This window comes from Buteo buteo, chromosome 16 (genome assembly GCF_964188355.1).
Source record: "Buteo buteo chromosome 16, bButBut1.hap1.1, whole genome shotgun sequence".
Classification (NCBI taxonomy): domain Eukaryota; kingdom Metazoa; phylum Chordata; class Aves; order Accipitriformes; family Accipitridae; genus Buteo; species Buteo buteo.
The window spans coordinates 17,097,118-17,115,064 of record NC_134186.1 but is presented as its reverse complement, the minus strand read 5'-3'; the positions used below and the strand labels follow the sequence as shown (position 1 = coordinate 17,115,064).

General features: G+C 39.7%; 1 protein-coding gene across 1 annotated transcript in view; it reads left to right on the top strand.

Moving 5' to 3' along the window:
* The window catches only part of INSC (INSC spindle orientation adaptor protein), a 143,091-nt gene that overhangs the window by 13,629 nt on the left and 111,515 nt on the right, over window positions 1-17,947 (top strand). The window contains exon 2 of the mRNA XM_075048012.1: window positions 16,269-16,353. The gene's annotated coding sequence lies outside the window, so the exon portion shown is untranslated. The remainder of the gene's footprint in view (window positions 1-16,268; window positions 16,354-17,947) is intronic.

The following is a 17,947-nucleotide window of genomic DNA, read 5'->3' as shown; positions in this document are numbered from 1 at the left end:
CTCAGGCAGCAGGAGCTGGACTGTACTTACCCAGTTTGCACTGTCATAGCTAGCAGGTTTCCTGTTCTTCTAAACCAGATTTTTACACATTGATTGAGGGCATCCTTTGGCCTGAAAGGAGGGAGAATGCAGCAGTTTTTCAGTGCAGAGGGAAACTATTCAGGCAGAGGAAGGAGTCTTGTTCCAGCTTTAGGTACTCTGTCCTCCCAGCTAATGAGTCTGTCTGAGATACATGGACTGTAGGAGTTTCCAGTACTGAAAATTGGGCCAAGGAAAAAACCAAGGAGGATATGATTTCAGAAGGAATTTTATTAACCGCCCCCCCCCCCCAAAAAAAAAAAACCCAACCACCAAAAACCCAAACCCAAACCTTTTTAACATTAAATGCTGAACTCTTGGAAATGACTGCTGTTCCTCCAGCCAGATGGATGTAAACTTGTAACTCCAAAAGCATACCCAATAAGTTGGCCCCCAAAATATGATACTAGTTGCCTCAATCCCATCACAGACCTGACTGTTATTTTGAGGTTGCATAGATTTTCAAAAGGGCTGAATTGGCCCCTTCATTTCTCCTCTAAAAATTCCATTTTGGTAACAAAACATGATCTCAGTTTTCGTTCCTTGCTCCAGTGGAAGTAGAAGGAATTGAGTCTACTTTCAGCATTATGTCAACTGCTGGCCAAGGCTTTGGCTTAATAGTATCTGATATTCCAGTGGTATCCAAACTGGTAGGCAGGCTAGTGTTCACAAGAGCAGTAAAATAAGTAGAGCTGTGCACCATTCATCCCCTTCCCGGTAAGCCTATTAATGCAATTATGGTAAATGTCTCTTGGAGCAATTCTTTGGCCTCAGTTTTGCTAGTTTGTTTAGGTTACTGAAGAAAGAGCACGTGGAAGATGTAGCAATCTCTTGGGCAGTATGTAGGTTTTTGTGGTTTTTTTGGTTTTTGTTTTTTAGGAGAAGTATGTGCTCTATGTAGTTAGTATAGAGATGCAATGTGCCCATGCAGGGCTAAAGCATTTACTACTCTCCTGCTCTCCACTCTGCAAGCCTGCAGTGGGTAGAAATGCACTCAACAGTCCTATAGACAGCTTGAAAAAGTGACTTGTAGGATAAATGCCTGCTTGTTTATTAGGGTGGATTAAAAGACGGAAAAGTAAATGCCATGTTTAAGTACTAAGCCGTGCTACTATGCTGTGAAAAACAAATTGAACTTTACATCTATATTGCATTAGTATGCTGGCTTCTTCGTTGTTCTTGATTTATAGTTTTGAAAACTACTTTTAAGCCTTAATGTGAGCATTTTTGTGTCATATAATCCAAAGGAACAGTTTGTGCTTTTAAAGGGAAAGGTACCTTTTGGATCATCTGACTACTTTTAAATTTCATGGGATTATACACGCTTGTAACTGTTACAAGATGAGGTGAACACCAGAACCAAAATCTCAGTCTTTGACTGGAAATGAATGTTGCCTTCATTCATAGTGATAATGATATCTCATTTTCTCTAAGTCAGACTATTTTAATTCTGGTAGTAATTAATATGGTGTTTTACTAATCATGAAATGTCAATTGATTCATTAGTTGGGTGTTTTGTGTGGCCACAGTTCTCTGTAACACACAGCTCACAGTAAATAGTACCTAAAAATAGTGGATAAAGTTGCAAAACTTTCAGAAGAGCAGCTAAATATTTTTCTGCTTAATGTGATATCTCCAAGTTATTTTGATATAAAAATTATTCTTCATATACACTAGTTAATAGTGACAACACAAATGATTTTTTTTTAACTAGCTCACTGCTGATAAATTCTTAGTATTTACAAAATTTAAAATATATATCCCGAAGAGGACTTTCTGAATCATAGTTTCAGCCTGTGAACTGATCCTACGGAAAAGCAGCTTTTCATTTCCACTTACTGGCCCTATACTGCAAGGTAAGACCAATGTATGGGGGAAAGGAAGTGTAGCATTTACAGCTGAGTTTTCTGTGTAGGGAAGTGGTACCCAGAGATGCTGCGTTTACCCAGGGATGGCTTGTTGCATTGCATATGCTGAATTCTAGTTCATTGACTACTTCAGGACAGAGTATAAAAAATTTCAGAGAATGTACAATAGCTGGAAATGCACATTAATAAACCTGGGCCATAACATAGTATTCTTAGATTCTAGCTCTCTATGGCAAGGGGAGTGAGCTGTAATATCAGCTGGTATAACCTGGCACTGCTCCATGATTACCAACTCTTTTTGGAATCCATGCTGTCCTCCAGTAAAACAGAAGGCATTGATTCACCACAGGTTTTGTTCCTAACCAATCTATATTACAACACTATATTTTGCTTCAGAAAATTAATTTTCCAATTCATATGTCAGATGCGTGCTTTGGGTTATCCTGGAATCTGTATATTTGACCCAGAAAATGAGTGTTCATCAAACTTAACAAAAACAATCAGATATCTTTTATATGTTTTCTTTATTTGAAAATCTGATCCCTTGAATCTGATCTGATTCCTTGAGAGATTTTGTTCTTGAAGATCTGCTTCATGAGATCTACTTTCATTTGGAGGAAAAAAAAAAATATTTGAAAAATTGTTCACTGGCATCGAATGGCCTGTTGATCGTTAGCTGTCTTCAGAAGACAGCTGGAGTACCACCAGCAGATTAAACAGGTAGAAAACATATACGTAAGATCTTTGCTGTTATCAGAAAGAAACCATTAGAAAATACTGTAGGGAACAGTCTTTGAGGGCTGGCTGGGTTATATACTTTCCCAGGAGCTGCGGTTGGGAAAGCAAACCTGTTCAAAGAGTCAAGCACAGGAAGAATTAAAACTAGGTTGACTTGTTCTCAAAGATCAGGATCTGAGTAATTTGCAAATGTCAGCTTTCTTCATATAAAGGAACTATACTGTCAAGCATACACTGTATATAGGATTTAAACATGCCTTTTCAGCCCAAATGCAAGGGAGTTTGAATGCATCGATCGTACCAATAGTGGACTGACCTTTTGGTATTTTATTTTTTTCTGACTCTTGTTTGTTACAGGCCAGGTGAGATGTTTCAGGATGGGTGGCTGGTTGTTTTCTGAAGGCGGTATTTATTATGTGTCAAAAAAATCATTCTGATATCTTGTGATGGAGCAAGCAGCTGCAGTGGTTGACGTCGATCCCTGCAAACAGCAGTGGCAGACTGAAACGTGTGCTCTTGAGTTTCTTGGACTTGCGTCTTTATCAGTATCAGTTTAAAGCATTGACCTGTAAACTGTTAGGGTAGGCAAAAGCCTGCTCCTGGGAGACTAGCCACTAATACCAGGGCAAACTGAGGATGGGGGTTATATTTTCTTTAAAAGCCATGGTATTTAGCGCTAGTCTTTGTCTCAGAGCCTGAAGAGTTCATGTATGTTGGATTCTGGAACTGCTGTTTCGAAACTTAATATTGAAATGACAAATTTACTCCTTGTCTGTTGGAACAGGCTTTAGTGTTGGCTTATTTCTAAGCTGTTTAGAACAGAAAGAAAATAAAGTAGAAGAATACCCAACCTGTGCTGGAGACTTTGGTTTCCTTTGCTGCTTCTGTTAGCTAGCCACCATGCTATACTACATCAAGGTGTAGATGTGCTAGAGATTCCATTTGGCGTTTTCTGCAGATGCTTTGATGGTTGTGTCATATTCCAGACAGTGCAGGTGAGCAAATTCACTGTTATCTCCAGGGCACTGTGCTCCCCAGGAAAGCAGAGCTAGATACACCTAGGCAAATAATAGCAGTGAAGATGATGATCTGGCTACTTTAGTCCCTCTATACACAACACTTACACGCTTACATGAAATCCCACCAGAAAAGATCTGAATGGTTGCAGTAGCTGTACTGAGAAAAGAAAGGCAGAAAGTGAGCTTGAAACATTATTTTTGTAGTGATTTTTGTGCATTTGATCTATTGTGTCTTAAGAAACACCTTTGATTTTTCAAGGTCTGATTTCTATCCCTTGTGGTCCCTCCTTCCCTTTTTCCCACACACTACAAGTATTCTGCCAAATCCAGAAAATAAGAAAATATACTAACTGTGTCTATACTGAGGAAGTGGTTTCCTTTAGAAATGGTAACCATATGAAAGCTATAAATGCTGATACCAAAGCTATAGTTGAATATACGGATGTGGGCCCTGGAAAAACAGGGAAATGGGATCTGTTTGCTAGCTAAAGGGAAAAGTCTTGTTGCTGCCTAGGCTTTTTGCCAAAGTGCAGCTGAAGTAAGGTTACTTTAGGTGTGTATTGTGTAGCAGCTTTTCCTCTCTTGCTTTTTATATAAGGTGTCTGCAGGAACACGGCTATGTGAACAAAAGAAAGTCTGGTTTGATTTCCTATTTTCATGGACTCCTAACTGAAAAGGTGAGTGTGTGCTTTGACAACTGTGCATGGGACAGGGCTCCCAGTGCTGCCTTCAGCTGTGACTTGGTGCTGCTCAGCTCATTGACACGGCCGCTGAGGTACCTGGGCAGACACAAGCGGGATGCTGCTCCTGCTGGTCCCATTGCAGCACTGGTGAGGGAATTTGACAGCTGGGAAGAAATCAGAGGAGCAATTGCTGGCAGCAGAATGGGAGAGAAAAATGAGAAGACTGAAGAGTGTTGTTACACACAAAGCTCCATCCTCCCTGCCTTCTCCAAGTGCCCATGCTAACCAGCAAAGGGCCCTTCTTGCTAGCCCTGAGTTAGAGTAGCAATTTAATATAAACATGGTATTGGCTCTCATCCTGAGAAAATGTAGATCATCCTTGAACATGAGGTAGATAAAAAGTTGGAGCCGGATTTCTCTAGAAGTGTTAGACTGTGGCCATGCTGTGCAGCACTGTTGGACACCAACGTATAGTCAGTAAGGTGCAGAGCTTTACACTTGCCTCTCAAGTAGAAAGAGATTTGCTGTTGAAATGCTGTTATCCTTCTACTTTACAAGGTAAAAACTTTGGTACTTTTATATCAACTTTATTTTTTTTTCTCCTGGGACCTGCACTTTTATGTGAGTTACAACATCAGTCAATCAATAGGCTTCCTTTAAAGGAAAAAGCAGGAATGAATATTCAGCAGTCATAAAAATGCTCTGGAGATTGCCATCTAATACAGATGAAATAAAAAGCAGAAGCTGATTAGAATTCCAGAAAATGGGATATTAATCTATTTATAGGAATTTGAGTCTTCGTATGCCAGATCTTGTAATTTAGTTCTCATTGTCCTCAATTTTAAGCACTTCTGGAGAAATCATTAAATGAAGGAAAAGTAAGAGGAATTTTAAAAGAGCCTAATTATGTTGATTTACAAAAGAAAAATGTAGCCAACATGGATTGTCTGGTTGAAGGATGCATGAGTAAAATACAACACAGTACTGTGCCTGAAATGTGCTCTCATTGTTGCTGAAGCATTGCCCCATGCCAGGGACTTACTGTCTCCAACACAGACTGATGTGCTAAGCTAGAAGCACAGGATGCAATGAGACTTTTTCATGGTGCATTTTCTTTGCTTATTTTTCAGACAAGGGCGTAGTCCTTTTCAATGCAAGTGCCTCCATAGAGCAGATTTTTCTTTTGTATCTGTTTTCTTATATCCTTTGTGTGTTCGAGTGCTCTTATTTATCTCCTCCCACTTCTAGCTCTGAAATATAAGACTTAGGAGAGCATTCATAGGACTTGTGAGAAGAAGGTGACCTCTGGCTGCTAAGAAAGAAAATGTAAAAAAAAAAATAAAAAAAATTGCTGGATGTATTAAACAGCTGCTGACATTGTGGGAGACCTGGAAAGCCTCAGGGAATCATTCTACCTTGTGCTTGGTTCTGTTAAAAATACTCTGTGTACACCTTTTTTTTTAATCTAAACATGTATGAATTATGATATCAGCGAGAGGGGCCATTATAGGGTGGTGTACTCAATATCTCATGTGGAAATGTTGCCTGTTGTTTTATTTACCTAAGTATTAACATAGCTAGAGAACAATGTCAAGGGTTTCGAGGAAAAAAAAGCCTCAAAAAAATAAGCAAGCTTGATGTTATGTGAGCGGGGTTGGGCTAAGTAATCATTGTGCCATTTTCTAGCTGATGTGTGTGCCTGACTCGTACTGTCTGTTAATTTTAATATGAATGAAGATGCAGTGCACCTGCATAAGGTGGAGGGAAATTGTACTGTGTTTTGGTAAAATTTTACTGTGGTCTGCCTCTCGGCAAGGGATGTTTGGGTGCTTTGTAAATAATTCTTGTAAATCAAGTCCGTTGGGAGCAGTTAATGTCCTTGTTCTGGAGAAATTTGTGCACAACAGGGACAGGGCTCTTGCTTGGGACAACAGGGATTGGCAATAAGTGGAGATGAGGACACGGGAGCTGCAAGTTGACATTCCTGTCTGTTCTATCTGAAAGGAGATGATGTCAAGTGACTTACCCTAGGCCAAGTCATTCCTTCCAATAGTTGCTCTTATATTTTCTTGGCAACAGTATTAGCCACGTTCTTAGGCCAACTTGGCCGTGCTCTCATTGCCGGTGTGAGTGGCCCACTGAGGTATGCTCCCAACAGCTGCGTGGGCAGCTAATGCATCCATCACAGCCTGACCCTGGGGAAGGAAGAACTTACCTGTGAAGAGCTTAGGGAAAAACTGAAGTGCAATATTGACTCCTCCTGCATCCTCCACTTCAGTGTCTTCTAACTTTTGCCACTCCAAGCAGCCTATTCTGAACAACTGTTCAGAAATATGTATACTATTTTGTACACTCAATATTTCATTTTTAATACTGCTCGGTATAGCTCTGATGTGTAGCAGCTTTACTGGCAAGGTACCTTGAATGTCTTGGTTGCTCTGAACTTTCCTGTTTGGCTGTCTGGGGGATTTCAGAACTAGAAAAATATAGATTTTAATTATTTGGTGTAAAGAATTCTATTTTAGTGAATTAAGTTATTAAAAATGTGGATCCAAATTCACATTATCCCTAGTTTTTTTCATCTGTCTTTTTTTTTTTTTTTAATAGTTTGGGCTTCCTGGGTGATTTCAAGTGCCATTCTAAGTGTTTTCACTAATCTTAACTTCTTACTAGATGAAGGATTTGGCTTGCCATCTGGTTTAACTTGGTGCCTTTCTGGCAGGTAATTTTTCAGTGGAAATTAACTGTGGAATGTTTCAGAGGATCATTGCATGTTTAAAGAATGTAAGTCTGAGCTGCTTCCTTGTGCACTGGAGGGCATGAATGTCAGCAGATATAAATATGTTTAGTCTGAGAGCAGGAGGGCAGACAAGGAAGATATTGTATGAAGAGGTATAGGCCAAGCAGAGATAACCACTGGAGACTGAAAGACCAGAGCATTGCTTGCTAAGGTCTAGAATTGTTATTACTATAGCCTCCAAAAGGTATTTCAAAGGGAGGGGATTTTTGAGTTTCTGTAAATAATAATGGAGTAATCTCTGCCTAGTAAAAATTGGCATAGCATCCATAGCTTAAAGCCACTGAGAATCTGGACTAGAATTACCTTAATATATTTGGTTCTGGTAGAGCTAGAAACTAAAACAAGATAAATCTTTCTTAAGAGGGGAAAAGTAGCTAGCAACATAAGCAGTAAGTATCAAATTGCAGAAAACAGCCTCTGGAGCCATTGAAATGCAGCCCTTCCTTAGGAATTCAGGAGCCAGGTGTGTAGGAGGTCTTCTGAACAACCTGGCCAGCACTTTTGGGTATATAGGCACCAAAGGACAGTTAAATTCATAATAGTCTAGTTGCAGTAAGCTGGTCTGACTAAAATAGTCATTACAAACAGCCAGTCTGGAATCCTTGCTCATGGAAGTGAGTGAATACATACTAAGAGTCGGAAGGGCTTTCATTGTGTCAGCAGCTTTAGAAGAACTGGAATAGTAAGAAAAAAAAGAGTAGTCCATTCAAATGTATCCTTTGAATAGGGATGCTAGCTACAGTTGTATTTTCTGTAGTGTGTTGCTTGCAGTCCCCTGGCAGACTTCACTTGCTGGCATTGGCAGGTGCAACTCCCATTAAACTTAGTGGGAGCTGTGCTTGCTGAACTTGGCCCTCTGCCTGTAGAAAATTAAATGTGTTGGCAGGTTAGCCAGAGGAAAATGTTCTTCTCTTTGGGGTGCTCAGCACTTGTTCTGAGGTGCTCTGGGCTTGTGGAAGAGAGAAATTCTTCAAAATCAGGGCTAGCCAGGAGGGCTCGGACAAATTGCCTCTTCCTTCTTCCTCTCTGTATTAAATGCTAGGAGGCCTGAGAACTGTGCGCAGCATGGTCACGGGCAGGCTCAGGATGCATAGTAGCCTTACCTGCACCTTGGACTTTGTGTTTGTACCCATAATAAGGAGAACTTCCCCTTTATTTTCTCTTTTATGAGGCAGGGGTTTGACAGGGGACATCAAAGTCATGGCTTCAACCTTTTTCCAGGTGTGGTGGCCACACTAGCATGTATACAGTGGGGATTGTAACGTGTGTGTGTGTGCTCATGCATGAAAGCACACTCTTCAGCACCTGGAAAACAACAGAAAAATGTGTGAAAAGGTCTTCAAATCTAAGACTATTTTTGAGTTATTGCAGTGTGATCATTCTTCTTTCTTCTAGGCTATGTTTTAGGCCCAACCTGCACTTCTCTAGCATGTCCTTTATTTGATTATTTTTCCAAATCCCCCTCTTAATTTGTGAGGGCAGCTGAGCTGCCCTTTCCTGGGATTTCATGAATTAAAAATACCCCACTATCCAAATGTCTTGGGAGACTCAGTCCTGTTTCTGAAAGTGAGGTAGGCACTTAGTAGTATAAATCCCATTACAAATAAATGGGATTCAGAATTGCTTATGCCTAGTGCTTTTTGGGTTGTGTTTCTTTCTTTTTTTTTTTTTTAAATGGAAGCTTGGTCCTCTGCTAGCAAGTGTTTTCAAAAAAAAAAAGTCACTTTGTGTTACTTGAAATTGTGCTTAAAATAAAGCAGTTCTATAAGACACTGGTTACTAGCATTCCTTGCATTGCATGATGACTTAGTGGGCAGAATTGTATTATCTGGAGTTGCAACACTTCAGTCTCTCTTAGAATGTTTACAATAAAAATCTGATGCTGACAAGTATTGTGGAGTGTATTTATTCTCTTGCTGTGGATTAAGCAATTGATTCTGAAAGATTAAAATGCCCCACCTGCCTTCTTGCACACTTCTGTTTTGCCGTGTCAAACAATATAAAATGAATACTGCACTTCCCTCTATCTAATTGAATAATTTACTGTAAATAGCTGTCATTTACTTTAGAGCAGTAGGGGATCATTAGCCAAATGGATGTGAGTAAGTCATGCCTTTAATGCGTTAGAAGGGCCTAAAATGGAATAATCTAAATGGGACCATCAATACAGCAAGCTGAATTAAGTCAGAGGCACTTAAAGCTTTAAGTCCTCTTTCTTGTAAATTACACGCTCCCTCGGCAGAAAGGTAATCAAGAACTTGCATAAAATATGGCATCTTTGTTTCAAAGCTTTATTTTTAATGAATAAAATAGTACAATTTAGATGACATGATTGGTAGGTATAACTGTGTTTTGGATTTCCCTCATTTTAATTACCTCCCTTCCTTACTGATTGAAGCCTTCTTGCTTGCAAGCAGCTACTTGTGCTGACTGATATTGGCTCTATTCCGTAAATAAGATGAGCAGGTAATAAAATATCTTTTCTTGACTTTTATGGGTATATGACCTGATAATTATTTGCAGAAGTTGCTATTTTGTATATGTAATTTTAGAAAGGTCCCAGTCAATCTTAACTCCTAAATGTACAATATGTTTTTGGCATATTTCACCACTGAAGTCAGTGGCAGGGCTGTTATGTGCTTTAATGCATCTGTCCTTCTCATTGACTACTCCTGGCCCATCTTGTTCTTCCATTCAGGTCCCTGTTATCCTGGAATAGATTGGTCTTCAGTTAGAAGCTGGTATCACACAGTCACAGAATGGTTGAGGTTGAAGGGACCTCAGTAAACTTCAAAAAGGAACACTCTTATGGGTAATGCAAACTATCAAAGTTACAATTAATTAAAATTATCTGTAAATCAAGTCTTGCACCTCAAGACAGTTGCCACCTGTATTGCATCCTCCTCTTAGGATGTTATTGAAAGTTTGGCTTCTGATTTTGAGTCACAGTGACTTTGTGGGAACAAGTGGCACGTGTTTTACAAAAAAAAATTTCACTTCTGAGTTTTGACTTTGCTCTATTTCATTCTTCTAATCTTTTAGGTGTTCTACGATGTTAAGGTTCCTGACTTATTTTTCCATGTTTATTCCCTACTGAATTCCCCTCTTAGTCATCTCCTGTCATTGGTCAACAATTTCATATTTTTTAAACTTTTTTTTTTGTGCACTAGGCATTCCACTCTCGCATATATGAACTCTTCAATTCTTGGAATTAGATTTGGGCAGATATTTTGAAATGATCAACTTGAGGTTCAAGGGCTTTAAACAAACAAAAAAGCCCCTGCCTCCAACATTATTGCAAATGTAATCTGTCACTGCACTGAAGAGAGCAGAAGAATTTGGTACACCATTACTTCAGAATATGGAGAGGTTAAATAACTTGCTGTGTAGCTGGGAGGAAGTTGGTGACAAACCTTATTGTAGAAAGCAAGATGATTTCCTTATTTTCATTCCCTAGCTGTAACCACTGCCCTATGTTTCCTGTAACTGATCCCCCCACCTCCCCCGCTTTTTTACTGAAATGTTTTTTTAAAAGGTAAATTCATCTTCTGCTTTGAAACTTTTCAGAATCTGCTTATGAACTGCTTTCACTTTTATTGGATGAGTCATGAGTCGAAAGCTCTGTCCTGTAGTTCCACCATGAGTAATGCTTAGCATTTTCTTGGGTTCTCTTTTAGAAGACTATTAAATTAAAAGAAGAATCTGTTTTTTGATATCTTAATGGACAATTAGGTGGCTGGGTCTCAGAACTGATTTACATTTACCACTGCAGTAATTTAAATTTTTTCCTCTAATTTAAGGATGTCACTTTTTAACTTGCATGTATATGTTGCTGGTCATAGCTCTCCATCTTTAAAGAAATAAAAACTTTTCAGTTTTAGGGACTTCTGTACAAGTATTGATTCTGCTTTTGGGGACAGTTTTTCACTGAGGTCTGTATTGACAGTAGCTACGAAAGCTGGCCCGTGTACACAAGCTTCAAGTTACCTATGTGACATTCAAGTTGTGGTAATGAATACAGATGGTATGTGGTGTCAGGAATCCTACTCTTTCACCTGAGCACTGACTGAGAGGTCATGGGCTGTTCCCCTGAAACCTCTGTGCTGAGTCTTCTCCAGGTAACACGTATCTAAAGAAGAACTTAGGTGCAGTCTCTACTGCTGGTGGGGCAGACTGTCTCCCTGACTGCTCAGATGGCAGATTCTTCCTCCTCTTGGATGCCAAGGTACTGGCACTTCAGTAGATGGGTATTGGCAATACCTAGCAAGTTATTTGATATGCCTGGCCCTCAAGTATTTACTGGTATAACATAAGTATAATTGGCACAGGCAGTTCTTTGGATCCAGTTGATGTAAATGTTGGATTGTTGATAATATCTCTAAGCTTACGTACCCTGAAAATAATGGAAGCTATATTTGCAGGTGGAATATATACTCTTTCCCCATGAGGGGTTAGGTACCTGTCTGTTCTCTTGCTGAGGCTGATTATTGGTTTTGGTTGCATCAGCAATATTGGGAGATGATGGGTATTTAGAGATAAGCAGAGTTTTCTGAGGCTGATCATGAAAAATGGAGATGTATGAAACTCTTAAACATTAAATTCTCTCTAGAGATGATAGATGGGAAAATGCTGGTATTTTAATAGCAAAATGAGCTCTTTGGAGAGATTTGGAGTTTACTTGGTTACTCTTGCAAATGGCAGATGGTCTGTTCCACAGCCCATGTATCACAGGTAATAACAGAAACAAGCCCGAAGACTGAAGTTTTCGGGGCAGTGGATCAGCTCTGTGACCTCTGCTAAGTTTTGGTGCATTTGCACCTGAAATGGTCAACACCAGATTTCTGGGAATGGAAGTGCAGGGAGAACTTTCACGCTTAAAGATTTCCTTGGTCTTACCAATTTCATGTGCCTGGAGGGTTAGTAGCGCACAGGCTTGCATTGGAAGGGAGTGAACAGACTGCTTTCCAAATGCGAATCTAATGTGTATCTGTCTGTTTGACTTTCAGTGAAGTATTAATGAGGAAGTTCTGTGGCATAGTCATAAATAACTGCAAGGCTCAAGCCAAAATTGTGGATAAAAAAACCCAAAGTCACAGTTATGTTTTTCTATGGGGAGGAAAAATAAAGTCTGGAATCTGAGCACTCCTAAGCCTAATGATTAGGAATTAATTGAATTTGGCTGCTAATAGGAAAAGCTTGGCTCTGCGACCTTTACTGCCAACTAATTCTGGTGTATGTGTCTCTACTTGTGCCATCACAAACTATTAGACCTCATGATAATAATGAGAAATATTTATCAAAACATTGGCCCTCTTCTGCAATGAGACTTGTACTGTTTAAAAGATAATTTTTCTCTACTTTTGATATCACTTTTTAGAAAATCATGAGAAAAATAATACAGCCATCCTGGAACAGACTGTGAAGTAGTTCATCGCCTACTCAAAACTCTCCTGTCAGTTCCTTTGTGTAATAGGTTACCAAATATCAGCTGAGGAGCACAGTCAGTTACTGTAGCTCACTTGATAGCTGTGAAGTTGCTGGACTCCAGTAACTTGCTATGTATCTGGGAGTTACCAATGAAAAAGAAGATAAGAGGCTATAACTTGTGTACCTTCCAAATTTGGAGTTTTACTAAGTAAAAGTACTGTGACATGTAGATAGTCACTTTTTAAATCAAACTACACAGGTGTCTACTGAGCTACAATATTTGTAGGAATGGTAATGTGTAATACAGAGTTCTGATGTATATTACTCAATATTGCTATAAGTTGATGGAGGATGTTGTGTTGACTCTACAGCACAGCTGAACTTTAAACAAAAGACAAAAACCAAAAGGCCTCGCACAAAGCCCTCTTTACTCTAATGTTTTTGTCCTTTTACTGAGTGTAAGTGGCAAACCCTGAGGGTCTGTCTTTCCCATTTGCACTGAATCCTAAGTCATGCAAACTTTTCACTGATGGACACGTTTCTGGAGAAGGGCATCCGGTTTTGTTCTGTCAGGATCAGTAATGTTATAAGCTCTCAGGTGTAGCAGTTCTTCATATGTACATCCATCAACGTCCAAACTTCACTTGCTAACAAACAATGCTTCTCTCCTTGAGTATCTTCCTATTGTGTTGTTGCTTGTGCTTTCCTTCTTGGCCCTTCCATACTAGAACTTCAGCCTATGAATGGGGGGGGGGGGGGGGGGATGTCAGATGTGAAGTAAACAACCAAACAAAAATCCTAAACAAACCAAACCCTGTGAAAACTGTGCCATTACATTAGATAATACCATTTGAACTGTTTTCGCTTGTCCTTCCAGAGCTCTGCAGCCAGAGACTCGGGAGTGTTCTTCACACAAACACTGAGTGCAGTATGTTGACTAGTAGACTTTGCACTTCTTGCTCCATGCTGTTCCCAAGACACAACTTGATCTCTGGTGTAGATCTAATCTAATGTGTACGGGCTGCAGAGTGCCCCTGAGCCTTTTTTGCTAGGGATTTCTGGATGTGCTCTGGTCATGGACCACCTGCCCCTGAGACACTGAGTATGGGAGTGATCTTACAGGGCGGTTCTGCCTCAAGTCCTGCTGGGGATTCCCCTTCTGCATTGTTATTACAGCTTTTTGGCTCCTTCATGTTGTTTTGTGCAAAGGACAGAGGGAAAAGAAAATGTCTGATGATTGGATATTCTTTGGCAGTGGTTCAAAAATATAAATGCAGTATTTTCTTCTTAAAAAAAAGAAAAAGCCCATTGCTGCTTTATTACTTGACCTTTATGTAGAATTCTAATGACTAGGCAACATAGTTCTGCTGACAGGCTGTCTGCAAGTGTTAACTGGAGTTATTAAAGGAAAAAAGCAAGAAGTAGAAACAACATTCAAATGTTGCTGTAGGCTCAAACGTTCTTTTTTTTTGTGTGTGTGTATTGGTAATTTCACAAGTATACTCTGATTTGGTTTTTTTGTGTTCAGCTTGTAGGAAGAAGTTTGTGTTTGTCTACTGCAATTGTCTCTATCTAGTAAAGACATGCTTAAAGGTAGAGACTGTAATTAGCATGAATATTGCCCTAGTGGAGGAGAATCACTGTTCAGAGAGCTGGGATCCTTGAAAGTACATAGCTTAACCACAGTTGCTTTACATATTCCTTGGTTTGTGTTGGCTCATCTTGCATGCTTGTCACTAAATTGGATCTCCTGTTCTTGTATTCTCTTGAGATACCTTATTAGTGGGCAATAACTTTAACATCTCCCACTTACTTTCTTCCATTTTAACTTTTCTATAGCTTTCTGATGTCCGTTTCTTTCTTTTCCCAATATGTAGAGGAAAGGGAAAAAAAATGATAAATTTTAGTGATAGAACTAGCCAGTTTATCAGTAATTCAAATAGAGAGGTAGTTCAATGACTAGAGAGAGCTATTCTTGTCCTTTTGTGTTTGTGTTAACTTTTAGGTAAATGTGTGTTTATCTGTAGTGGCCTAAAGCTGGTTTTAAGGTTTTCAGAGTTATGACAAAAAAGAGCAATTGGATCTTAACTCTGGAAAATGAAAAACTTAATGGCTGCTGGCAAATATTGTGGAAATACCACCACTGTTTACCATATAATGCCTTGTGATACTCCGATAGAAACTTGGCTAGTGTAGGCTGTGACCTGAATTAATAATATTGTTTTGCTCATCTCTGTTAAAATGTCAGATTTTTTTTTATTGTTTAGAGGAATATCAATGTAAGTAAAGATGCCTTTCAGACTGCCTGTCTGATGAACTGGAATGGATATTAAGTAAGATGAAATCTTTTCATTACAGAAAATCGGTTGTACACAGAGATGTGCAAAGATATTATTGTCAACTTTCCTTGCAGCGAGTTACTTGTGTGGGTCCTTATTCTTTTTCTTTCATTGAAGTTGTTAAATATGATGTTATTGTCTTGTCTATGTACTTATTTACAGTATTGACCATTGGAATATTTGGTTTCAATTTGTACTTGCCTCATGTTTAACTTCGGGTAAATAACTTAATTTCTGTTTCTCTCTTTCCTGCCTGGATAGGGAGATGGTTTTCTTTTATCTCCTCATTTTAAGCTCCTTTTGGATTTTTTTTTATGCTTGTAGGGGAAATAATGAGTCTTAGCTGTAATTTCATTGCACTCAGAAGCCTTGTGTTAACGAATAACAAAACCATGATATTCTGTAGGCATTTCTTCTGAGCAGCATGGTACAGGCTTGTACAAGGTAAGGTGCAAAAATCTCCTCCATCTATTTTTTGTTGTGCCCCACACAAAGGTGAGTTGAAATAACAGCCATTTTATTTCTGTTCTCCACATGGAGACTGGGAAGACACAAGATCCCACCTCCTGTTGAGGAGACAAGATGAAATCCTTCAGACTGGATGTTGTTTGCATGTGGCTACAGTGTTGAGGGTAAATTGGACCGCAGCAGGGGAATTGCACTTGAATTGATTTCTTGCCAATCAACGCAAACCTCTGACCTCTAATACAGATGTTGGGGGAAGTGTGGGGAAGACCCCAACCCGGCCTCCGCTGCCCTTATTTTCGGGGAGACCTGGGGGGCTGAGGTGGTGCTGGCAATGGTTTCCTCACGGTTCCCCTCCTGGTGGTCGCAGGCCCCTCGCAGTTCCCCTCCTGGTGGCCGCAGACCCCTCCTCAGCTCAGCCCTGAGGCCGCTGCCCTGGCAGTGCGGTGTGGGCTGGGTCCTGCTGCTGGGCTTTTGCTTACCTCAGGGCCGGCTAGAACTGGTTCCAACCGGTGGGCTCCCCTCACAGCGGGGGGGGGGGGGCGGCTCGGAGCCATGCCTGTGAGGTACTGAATTTACAGCTGGTATGTTCCCAATTGCCGCTTTATATTGAGGCGGGAAGCAGTGAGGGGGGAGAAAAAGGAAAAAAAAAAAACCAAAACAACAAAACCCCAAAAAGGAGTGGGAGTTGTTCTTTGGTCTGATGGCAGCTGGGTGTCTCCAAAGAGAAAGGCCTCTACCACGTAGGGGTCATCGATGCAGGTGCTACCATGGCTCAGGGCGATCCACAGTGAAGAGAGGTGGTCCACAAACCAGGTGGTTAAAGCCTCTTTATCTGTTTCTTTCCTCAGACATACTTTTGAAACCAAGAGGCCGTGACCAGCAGCAGGGATGCCCCTATTGTGAGTGTTCGAATTGAGGCTTTTGTTGGTGCAGGTAATGTCAAATTGGCCATTTGGTTTATTTTAAGAAGGGAGGAGGAAAGCACTATGCAGTCTGTCAGAAAGCAAGGGAAGTGTAAATACAGAGGAGTTGTACCTCTCAGCATTTTAAGGTAGCAAGTTGCATTAATACCGCTCTGAGAACCAATAAACATTTTTATATGGTGATTGTTCTGCATCACATAAAAGATAAAATATAGCTCTGGAGTGCACCAACTTGCCACCTGTTACTCAGTTCCTGAACCTCAAAAGCAAATTTTTTTCCAGCAAAACTGCCTCTAAAATGCTAATTGCTAGAAATGTGACCGCTAATCAGTTTGCTCCCATAATACTGCCATCTATTTAAATAGGTGTGCACCTTCCAGAAGGGGAGATTTTAAAGACTTTCACTGATAAGATTTTAAAAAAGGATGCCAACTAAGTGATTAGTCCAGTGGCTTTTTGCCGAAAATAATTTTAAGGGGGGGAGGCTAGTGGTGGAAAGGAAACCTTAAAATCTGTTATACCCTTCTCTATCTTCTTATATTGAATATTTTCATAATGTAGTCCATGATGATGTAAACTCCATCTTTCTAGAGATTTTATATCTAAATGGGAAAATTTGCTAAAGATACATTGTAAGAAAACTCATGCCTTGGCAAAAGGACTAACTGTAGTGCATGCAATGACAGATTTCTTCCATTCTTAATCTGTGTTGTGGAGAAAGCTGGATTACCTAGGTAACATGGGTCTATGTGTCCCCTCTCAATGCAATCAGATCTTCTGGTTGCATTGCAGATATTCTAGTTAGTGTGTTTCCATATGATCCACTTGTTGGATTGCTCATTCCATTTCTTTATTTTAACATCTCTTGCTTTAAAAGCAGATTTTTGTGAAAAGCAGACTTTTGTGCTGTGGTTATCATAAAGAAAAAATTGTATGTGCTCAAGGAGGGTATGCTGAAGACTCTAAAACCAGAAGGTGCATGAAGGAATCAAACTTTGTATGCAAATGCATGGGACTGGCTTCAGATTTCCCCCTCACAGCCCCCCACCCAGGTATTTGCAGTTGGCAATGTTGCACTACTTGTGCTATCTTAACATCTACAAAGTAATGTCCCTTGTCTGTAATTTTCAGGGTGATCTATCTGAACTGAGATAGATCTTTATCTGTTTCTCCTCTTCTGCCCCACCCCCACTGCCCTGTGTATTTCTAAGGTATAGCTGTGTACAGTAAGGCTAAGATGAGAAAAATGCAGAACACAAGAAGTAGCACAGGCTTCAGTTTGCACGAATAGCTACATTAGATAGAGATCTATATACACACACCATACCCCCTTTTTATATACACATATATATTATAATATATATAAATACAAACATAATAGAAAGAATGTAAAATAATTTTAAAATAACAAAATATAAAATATTTTAGAAAAAATATTAAAATAATATAGTTGGATATAATAATATAGTATATTTAAATAAATGTCAAATATATACTCTATTATACAATATATATATTTTTATATGTATATATTCAAGGCCAGGTTGGATGAGGCTTTGAGCAACCTGATCTAGTGGAAAGTATCCCTACCCAACCCCAGGGGG